Here is a 10,696-nt window from a genome sequence, read left to right as displayed (position 1 = left end):
TAGTGGGTGGAAATACTGTGGGCTTTACTGTTCTGAGGCTTTAGGAAGGAGCACAAACAAGAACACAGTGTTGTTACCAAACTTAAATTATTATTTATAATGATCCTATTCAGGTAAGACTTGTCTGTGTACCAAAGAATACTGATAAATATGGTTTTCATTTGCAACCAGTTTTTGATTAACTGGTGGTGTGAGAAGGTTATATACCAGAACTTCATACAGAGGGGGAAGAAGAGAAATAGAAGAAAAAAAAAGTATCAAGGGAGATTGGGGAAAAATAAATGTTAATGTCAAGGAACAAGGACAGAATTGATGGAAAGCTGTAAATTCTGGAAGAGTGGCAAAAAAAACTAGGGGATAATCCAAGGAGGGAGGGGACAAGCTAGGGGAGATTCTTGGTGGAGGAGTGACTGCTGAGATGATAGGGTGGAAGGTGAGAGACATACATAGAGCTGGAGGAGGGAGGAGATTCTCGGAGAAGGAAACAGGGGTGAAAGGAAGCACATGTAGCAAAGAAGGCAGAAGTCTGGCAACAAGCTGGAGGCTGCAGCTGTGAAAGGCTCACAGGAAGCAATCAACAGGACTCCAAGAAGACCAAAGGTAGAACAACAGCATTTACATAAGAGGATAGGTCTGAAAATAACCAGATTAATGCAAAATCCAGGAATATTTTTTTATTCCTACCTTTTCCTTGTGACTTGATTTTCTGTCTAACTTTAGAGAAGCAGAAATTTCATAGAAAGCCCGGTTAAGAGATTTATGCCGTAGAGTGCCCCTTGAGTTAGTACATGGAGTTTTATAGCACCACTCATAATGACTCACCTCCAGGGTCCTGATAATCCTCTTTGACAGCTATTATCTTAATTATAAAAGCACTTGGCAGACAGGCTGATAACTGTTGCTATTTGCTGTAACTTTCTGGAAAGAGGTCCTCCTGTACAGGCTGTTCAAAATTATTAATAATGTAATAATTTTAGAAAAGTGTCAGCCTTGTTATGATACAAGGATTTAGCAAAGATCCAAAAAGACAGGTAGAGGAGGCAATAGCACTGTCACTTGGCTGGATGTTTATTTAGACAAAGAATTTCTGAAGCAAAGCCTGTGGAAATGTTAGCAAGAGTCCCATGAATTTGAACAGTTGTACCCACAGCTGGGATGCCTCATCCTGACCTGTCTCTATGCCCTGTGTAAATAAATAGAATAAGCCCAAATCTGAAGAATTATCTCTAATATGACACGTATTACCTGGCTTGAAGTACTTTGTGAGGATTAAGTGGGATTAGACTGTGTTTGCAAAGAGTTACTGCAAAGAGCAAAGTCAATTAAACTTGCTCTGGATTGGCAACAGGAATCCTGTGCATTGCCTCCAAGTGCAGGGCTATTGCAGAGGTAAAGGGATCAGAGGCAAAGGCTACTCCTGAAAGGGTTTCTTAGATCTGGTCTTTTCTTGCAAAGCCTAAGTGTGAGAGGGTATCATCCTAGGCCCAGAGGTTTCACAATTGCTTATCACTTGAGACAGTTTAGCTACAAGGGGGTTTAAAAGGTCTGTGCAACTTTCTGTTTCTTTGATACAAGATCAACTGTCTGGTGGGGCACAGGGAAGCAGGGTTGCTTAGGGTTGCTACAGAAACTCTAGTTTTCTCTAAATAAGGAGGGAAGTCTGCAGGCTCTTCTTCAGCTCCTTGTGGCAAGAGTTGTGAGAGCAGCTCTCCCTCCATACAGGTATGTGACCCTGCTCCTGGGCTAGAGGCAGATTCTGAGTACACAGCTGCACACTGTATACACTTCTTGTAAGTGTATTATTGCATCCCATAACCTGCAAAATGCTCCTAACCGCTAGTTATTGAAAGCAAAGAGAGATGTTGTTCAGCCTCTATTTCTTGACTATTAATCTAAGTCCATTCACTAAAATTTATAAAAAATAAATATACTGTTATTCAAATTATTTCACTTGCCTATCTTGAAAATATTGTGTCTATTGGTAATATTTCATCATACATTGCAACTAGAAATAAATATATTGAAACTTTAACTGCAAAAAAGTATTAATAATTTGTCTGTTAATCATTATCTTGTATATAATTCTATTATATAAGCAACTAAATACATATGTTATAAAAATATGAGCAGAGATATGAAGTTTATGGCTGTATACATTTAATAACTGTGATATAAAAGAACATACGAAAGATACTGTAATAATTATTAATTATGGGAATTGTATCAATATTAATTAGAGGGAAAAAGCATATATATGCATTTCTGTGTGTTTCAAAAACTATAATTTATATGCAATATGTATGTTGATGTAACATAAATTAATTTTAATATGGAAGTCCTGAGATCAACCCAATAAATTTAGCATAATAAAATAGCAACCAAATAAAATAGCATATGATATTTTAATAATTTAATTTCTTGACTATTGACACAATAGCTCTATTTATTCAATGATTTTTTTTTTAAACTTGGCAAAAATACTCTACTCATAAAAGATGTGTAGTCTGTAGTTACTTTGCTGGTTTTTGGGGGGGTTTTTCCTTTTTTTTTTTTTTTTTTTTTTTTTTTTTTCCTGTCCTCAAGTAAGACTTCAAAAACATTTAGATAATTGGCACAACCAGGAAAATGATCAGAAATGTAAGGAGTTGGGATTAAATTACTGTATTTTGGAGCTACATTTCTTTTTCTGTAACTGGTAGTTATATGCATATTTCTGTAACATGTTTTCATCTGAAAGAATAATGCCATATTTTAGGATTGAAAATTACATGATCTGAGAAGTTCAGGGTATCTATTAGTTCCTTCATTACTGCTAGTGCACAGAAATCCTTGCTAGTATCTTTTCTACTGCTTTGTTCTTCATAGGTGTTAATATTTCTCAATATACCGTGATATTACACAATTTTTTATCATCTCTTTGGATCTCCAGCTGCTGCCAAGGGATCTCCTGTGGCAGGGGTAATTTTATTTTTCAGTGTTAGGGTTTTGTTTTTTTGCCTGCGTGTGAATAAAGTTTGATTCTTTTTTTGTGGTAATTAAATGTCTTCTCAAGAAAAATATGAAAAAAAGGAAAAAAGTCCTTTTTTGTATCAAAAGAAGTTTTTCTCTTTGCTAGCCACTGATTCTGAATTCCGAAGTGGAGCTGGCAGCTGCCCCAAGGGTAGCTTCAGTAGAACTTTCTTTTCATGTTGGCCTGATGAGGAGCAGGGTTTTTCCTAGCAGTAGGCTGATGGTTTGGCTTGGTGTTTGAGGCTGACTGAAGCCCCAGGGAAGATCTCCTGTACATTGTTCAGACCAAGGACATGTCTCCAGGTCTGGAACATGTAAACTCAAAGATAAGTGTGTCAGCCCTTTGACAGGTCTTCAGTACTTAAGCAAGAAGTTGACCTTAAACTTAGGCCTTCACAACTGGAAAAATCTCCTGTACATATGTTGGTCTTAATTGTTACAGAGACAAAATTACAGTGTAGCTGGTAGGCAAAAACTAACATAAGGACTACCCAGTCATTCTTCAAAACCACTGACATTGCCTGGGATGATTCATTATGGTGACTATTTCTCAACCAGGTATTGCACTAGTGAAAGATTTTAGAATTACTCCATTATTCTGTGACTTCTGATCTAAGGAGAAGAGTTTTGCAAGTAGTGGAATACATCCAAGTAGGGATAAGATTTATTAAATCTCTCCTGGCTTTCAAAAGATGCTTGCTTTAAATTTTTTGTCTTCTGCCATTGGATCCTCCTCTCTGTGCCTTCCTTGTGATGTCTAAGACAATTTTTTTTCCTCAGTAGCATTGCCTCAATACATTTCAGGGCCCAACCCACCTCAAATGTCATAGACCCGGGGGAGTTACAGAGATTGGGAGGAAGAATCTGCTGCTGCAGGACACCCAAGATAAGAAGAAATAAATAAAGCCAGCCTGACAATAATAAAATTGTAAATACTGAGGAGCACCAGGCCATGCAAGATAAGAAGCCAGCTCAGCACAACTCAGAAATAGTCAAATACTAAACACTGAATATATTAGATAAGCAGAACATATAAAAATTAACAGCATATAAAGAATCCTTATTATTTTTACTTAGGGTGATAGCTTTGTGGAGTCACCCATCTTTGTGCAAATACAAAATAACAAAGCTCTTGTCTCTGTGTGGGATTGGCTTTGCACTTTGTGCGATTGACACTGCACACTGGTTGATGGACCATAACTTTTGGGGCAACACTTAGGTTTCAGTGAGAGATGTCTCTAGCATTAATAGACCAACTCAACTCTTTCAGTAAGAGATTTTCATAGCCCTTCACTGTTCCAGACTCACAAGAAGTCTGTGTTATAATATTACAGTTTCTGTGTTGGATTCTGTTGTACTAAGTTCCTCCCTATCTATATTCTGAGTTACTCTCACATGAACCCACAGGAGTGGAAGAATCAGAATCTAGTCTATCCCTGCTGCTCTTGAGCTTTCTTCACTGAATCCCCTTGCTAAAATTCCTTGAAAACAAATTTTAAGTAATTTTGAGGACTGAGAAAGGCAGCAGTTTGTGCATGCCACAATCAGTGAAGAAGAGCTCAAAAGCAGTATCTCCAGGGGAAAAATCCGAAGCAATGTCTGGGTTTTCCATCACCCATTTTCCCCTTAAAGAATTTCATTACAGTTTGATGGAGGAACTCATCAGTGGCAGGAGCCAAATATATCACACTGTTTCCACTGTATTGCTGCCAGGTTGGCTTGAGCCACTGGTATTTTAGGATGTTTTTCCATATCGTCAGGACACATTGAGAACCACAAGGGACAGCACCTTAGGACCTAACACTTAACGGAGCTGGGAAAGCTACAGCTGAGAGTCTCTGGTGGGTAATGAAGGAGCTACCCAGCAGTTTGAAAAGAGTCTTCCAAACTCTTGTGAGGAGAAATAAGGTATTAATGCATGTCGGGGAGGATCTTTTTTTCAGGACGTTGAAAAATGCTAGATATGAGTGGATGGAGTGTGACTCAGGACATGCACTGGCAATTCTTGAAGACTAACAGACCTGCAGTAAAATCTGTGATGTGAGCTGAGCAAAAAAAGTACTATACCATGCCATCTTTGTCCAAACTTTCCATTGATGCCAGGTGGTAAATATTTTGAAGTTTTATTCTTGATTTTTCGATTTGTTTCACAACCTGTATGCATTTACCAGAACCTTGTGCAGCTGTCTTGGTACCATCAGTACAGTGAAGAGGAAGTGAAAGACCTTTTTGGGGACTTTGAATGGAATTGTTCTAACATTAACCTTCTAACCATTATATGCCTAACTTAAGTCCATTGTTTAGATGCTTTGCAGTTAAAGGGGAGACATCAGTACCTCTAAAAGATATGTACTCCCTGGAGCTGTTCAAAAATAAGTGCCTGTAGCACTTTGTGATATGGTTCAGTGAACACGGTGGTACTTGATCAAAGGTTAGGCTTGATGTTCTTGGAGGTCTTTTCCTATCCTAATGATTGTATGATTCTATGATTCTATATATTTTTGCCTAAGAAAAAATTTCAGGCACTTGGGATGAGAGGAAAGGAAACCAATTTTTCTCTTTTGGGCAGATGCCTGTTTTTAGCTGAATAAGTTTACTGGTAACAAATATTTTGATTAACTTAAACAAGAAAAAAAAAACAATTTGAAACAATGTCTTTCTTTTATTTTCGAGCCTTATAGATAAGATAGTAACAGGAAAACTGAAGCAACTAAAATATCTTTGTTCTTCGTTCTTTTTATGTGAGGTGACCTGACCTATAAAACTCTGTTCTATCCTGTGGCTTTTGGAAAATGAGGTGATACAAAACAGCAGTCGCTGTGAAAATACATGAGACAGAAATAGTGAACATGCAACTCAGGAATAATATTAGCTCTGTATTATTATTTTATAATTTCTGTATTTTATATTCATGCTCTTTATGTGCAATACCTGAAGATAGGCCATGTTCATTCTAGGATGGCTCTTGTGAAGTGGGAGTGAATTGTTGAAGCTGGTCTGAGTGGATAGCTCGTGTGCTGCTTCTCATGTACTATGTGATGATGTGATGATATATCTAAGGTTTAAATTTCCTTAGAAAATCAAAGTAGCTTCCATGAATACAAAATTTTTCTCCCTCTAAAGTAATACTTCGTAATATCTCCAGTACACATAGAGAGGCAGAAGTCTCACCCAGCCGGTGGCATGTTGCATATTTTCTTTTTTCTTCTCCAGATGATTCATTTCCATAATTCTCCTTCTCAGTAGAACTAAGGGCACATGGGTGAACACAAGTGTGCTGAACCAGAAAGAGCTTATTTGGGGACAGAAGCCATGGGTTCTTTTATTTTTGTGTGTCTATGGTTTGTTTTCTCTTGAGGGGGGAAGGTTTAATGATTTAATCTTCCACTACTGAGCAAGGTACAACCCTTCCTGTGGGACTTTTCCACTTCCTGTGAAGAAGCCAGAGAGCCATTGAGTGGTGACAAGAGGAGAGACAATAGAAGCTACATAAAATGGTGCTAGTAGAATAACCTCGATAAACAATAAATTTGTGCATTAACTTACCATGAAAAGGAGGTAAACGTAATTCCTCCCACCTTTGTCTCAAAACCAGGGAGAGTATCCAAAAACTTATAGAAAATCATGTTTTGGATGCTGAGAATATTAACCTCACCTCTTGCCCCAGGGGTTGGCATTTTACCTTACGACTAGGAAGTAGATTTTATTTAGTGTTTTTTTACAGTTATTGTCCTTAAAATGTTCCGAGGGTGCAAAAGCACAGATATGACTTTCCTGCAGTTTTCTAGTTTGTTTCCTAACATCATTGAACATATGCTAACATTTCCATATCTGAAAAAGAATTAATGTGAACACCAGTTTTTAAAATCTCCATGATAAGCAGTAGAAGAAAACTTCTGAGTGCAATAACTGGGAAACACAGGAAATAAACTCATGCTGTGCTATAGTGTACAGCAAAGAATTCCCACAGTAATGTGGGATTACATGAATGTAATCATCTTGAAAATTCAAATTATATATACCATAAAGTTATGCCTGATAGAATCGATCTTAATTAAAAAAAAAAAAAAAAAAGAAAAAAAAAAAAAAAAGGGAGACATAACCTATTTAGGGATCTCAGGGCATATAAGAAAGCACCCCAAAGAAAGTGTCTTCCAAAGGGCCCACTATTAGATATGTATAAAAGCCACGAATAACACTCATCTCTCCAGCATTTTCTTGTGAGTAGTACGTTTACTCCAGAAAATGTATGTGGACTTCATTTGGAAATAGCAACAGCATTTCCCTTTTTCTGTTTCCTGCAGTTTCCTGTCTTCATGAAGCATGTGAATGTCATTTACACTGTTCCTCCTTTTTCACATCTTTTCCTTGTGGGGCAGTTTGTTGTTGCCCCAGTGAGGACTCAGATGAAGTATACAACTGTTTGTTTTTTTGTGTCCTTCCTCTGTTGCTGTGTGTCTCTGCTTTCTCCTCTACAACCTCTGAACTCTGATATGAAGCCAGAGGACATGGGACCATTAAATACTTATGGTTTGTTTTAGTTTGTTTTTAAGAAACAGAAATGACTGACATCCAAATATTTGCGGCCTCTCTCTCAGCTTCTTGTCCTTTCAGCTGATTTCTGCAGTTGACCCAGGCAGTTCTCAATTCACTGCCAAGCACTGCTGCTAGAAGAGATTGTGTTTATGCAGGATGATAGTAGAATATTGCAAATCATAACATAGTGATACAATTAAGCATGCATATGTTGAAAATATAATTACATTGACAGTAGCAGATTCCAACAAAAAAACCCCCAGTAGATATTTTCCTCATGAAAGGTGCACACTGGCTGCTATGCGCTGCAAACGTGAAAAATGAAAATGAGCATGGTAGGGAACATCTCTGCAGGCAGCAGTTAAGGAGGATCACAAACAAGAACATCCTCAGGAGGCCATCATAGGAGGACGTGTACAATAGAAGTAATTAATGACAATAAAAGTAGTTTGTGGCAAGCACAGTGTGGAGGACTGCTTAACTTTCAGCAGTTAAGCATCCCTCTTTAATTAGAAAATAGAGGAAAACAAACTTTCTGCACTTTTCAAGGATGAGAAGCTGGAGTTATTCAGGGTCACACACTTGTCCTGGCAGTGAGCCTTGTACTGAAAACTGCCCAAAAGTTTGTTTTCAAAGATCAGTCTCACTTTCAGTCTTGCCTTTGCTACTAGGAGGTAAAACCCTCAAATTTAGTAATTCTCATCCACCTTATATTTACTTAGGAGAAATATAGAAAAAGGCAGTATTTTCCACAAAAGCTAAACTCTCAAGTAGAGCAACATAAAATAACAGAACAGCAGTAAGTCAAAACAAACAGAAAATACTAAACCTGTCAATTGCTAACTATTCAGTGCTATACCATGAAAGCCTCAACCTAAGAATTTATTTTTAGGACTCTTTTCTCTCTCATAATTAAGCCACATAGTCACTTCCTCTTTCAGCTGCCAGAAGAATCTTTTAAAAAAATCCATTCATTGAATTCACCTGAGATAAAGAGGTATTTATAAAGTATTTCTACGAAAGCTTGCCAAACTATTATTATTTAGTAGTAGACATTGTGGTAGAGTAACATATTGCTTGACAGAGAGATGTCAGTGTTAAAAAAAAAAAAAAAAAAAAAAAAAAAAAAAAAAAAAAAAAAAAAAAAGATTTTTAGTTACATTCAGAAAAAAAAGCTTCTGGGATGATGTTTATTGAACTTCCAGTTAAATAGGAGGAACCTTAGCACTTTGCAAGGAAATGTATCTGATACCTGAAAAAAAATCCTAATAAAAATATTCTGAAATTTCCTAACTTTTATTACTTGAAAATACACGATCATGATGAGTAAAATACAAATATGCAGATATGAAAGAAGAAGTGACCAGAAACCAAGTAAGTAAATTACCATTTTGTCTCCTTGACCTTTGACTCACTTGGATCAAAGTTGGATAAAGATTGCAGTTGCTAAGTATATTACCACGCGATGTAGGTAGTGGCTTTTAGTCAGGCTGCAAAAATAACCCCTTCCTCCAGCAGCAGTACAACTTTACTTTTTCTTCTGGCAAAAAGATAAAGAGGGAACTGACGTCTCTTGGAATATAAAAACACTCCCTCGCAGTTCACAGCCTGTGTGCTTGGTGGGGACATTGATCTGCCTGTCTGCTGGTAACTTGATGCAAGTCATGTGCTAAGGACTTGTATGTTCAGCTGAAAAGTCCATCGCCCTTATTCAAGGTGAGTCATGTGGTGCAACATTTAAAATCAGAGATTTTTCCTCAGGAATACTTTTAAGGTCAGTTGGATGGAAGCCCTTGAATATATTTATTTTTAATGCAAAAAAAAAAAAAAAATAAGGGTTTTACAAAGCTGCTTGCAAAAAAAGTGACATTTTACATAGATTAGTGAAATGCTTTGTTGCTATGATAACAGTGTTTTTTAATATTCAGTATGGATGGCTTTCCCCATTGCATTCTGTCTTTTGAAATTTAATATTCTTGAAAATATAGTTCTGTAGTCATGTGAATTTATAGGAAATGCAGATTTTAAAGTAATTTTTCTAGTATTTACTACTCCAGTTCAAAAGCTTAAAACTATCATTTCAAAGAACATAAAATATATAATGAGATTATTTGTATTTTATAAGGATTTGCTTTAAGCTGGTGTACAGAAGTCTAAGTTAAATAGCCAAGAAAGAATGTAATAACATTTTGCACATCTCCTTCTATACAGTTGCTTGTAAATTTTCTTTCAGAGATTTTAATGGACCATTTAAATTTTTATTAATTAATATTCTGTTAAGGATATTTGAAACAATATTAAAAAGTACATAGTCAACATTCTAGAATGGGTTGAATAATCTTGTTAATCCTGTAGTCAAATCTGAGTCTAAAAGATACAACAGCCTCATAGACCATAGCTAATTTTGTTATGGTATTTTCTTCTATATTTTTAACTTGAATATAAATTCCCAGAAAGCATATTCTTATTGGAAATTCCTACTTTAATCTCCATATTTTGAATTCAGTTCTGATAGATGAGAATAGTGTGTTGACTTCTATATGAATTGAGTGTTATGCTCTTCACTCACAGTTGTGTAATTTGTAATTTGAATTGCATAAATTGGTATGTCTAGACTGCTATTACATTGTGTTTGGTGGGAGAAGGGTGAATATTTTTCAATTTGCAGAAGCTTGGAATAGACACAAGTTGTTAGCAGTCACTTGGCTTACCAGCTGTTTATTGCTAGTGCTCATGAGAGATGCCTACTCTGCTTAAAACAAAATAAAATCATTGAAAAAGCTTGTAGAAACTTTGGTGGAAATTAATTTTGGTGCAAGGTGTATTATTGTGGAATTTGAAAATCTTCAGTATGTAAGTCAATTAAAAAATCTGATGATATCTAAAAGGCCCCCTTAAACATTTCTGAAATAACTGATTTTCCTTTTAAATTTTAAAATGTGTTTCCACACTGGAAGAAAAAAAAAAAAAAAAAAAAAAAAAAATATATATATATATATATATATATAAATCTGCTTGTATTGGGAGAAAAAAAATCAAATGGAGTTAGGTATTATTCAGAATTTGATTTAGTTGAGAATGTCTGTTTTTCCTTAGATTTGTTACAATATATAACAGCAATCAGATTTTCAAATCCCCACACCACCTACCC

General features: G+C 36.1%; 1 protein-coding gene across 5 annotated transcripts in view; it reads left to right on the top strand.

The window, feature by feature from the left end:
- Window positions 1-422: 422 nt before the first annotated feature.
- CD36 (CD36 molecule) overlaps window positions 423-10,696 on the top strand; it is a 35,361-nt gene continuing 25,087 nt past the window's right edge. The window contains exon 1 of one of the 5 annotated variants that reach the window (XM_040061218.2): window positions 423-600. The gene's annotated coding sequence lies outside the window, so the exon portion shown is untranslated. Of the gene's footprint in view, window positions 601-4,767; window positions 4,918-9,101; window positions 9,262-10,696 lie in introns of those variants that run through there. The other 4 variants (XM_040061217.2, XM_040061220.2, XM_040061215.2 and 1 more) reach the window with 4 other exon arrangements.

This window comes from Hirundo rustica, chromosome 4 (genome assembly GCF_015227805.2).
Source record: "Hirundo rustica isolate bHirRus1 chromosome 4, bHirRus1.pri.v3, whole genome shotgun sequence".
Classification (NCBI taxonomy): Eukaryota; Metazoa; Chordata; class Aves; order Passeriformes; family Hirundinidae; genus Hirundo; species Hirundo rustica.
This window is presented reverse-complemented; position numbering and strand designations above follow the sequence as displayed.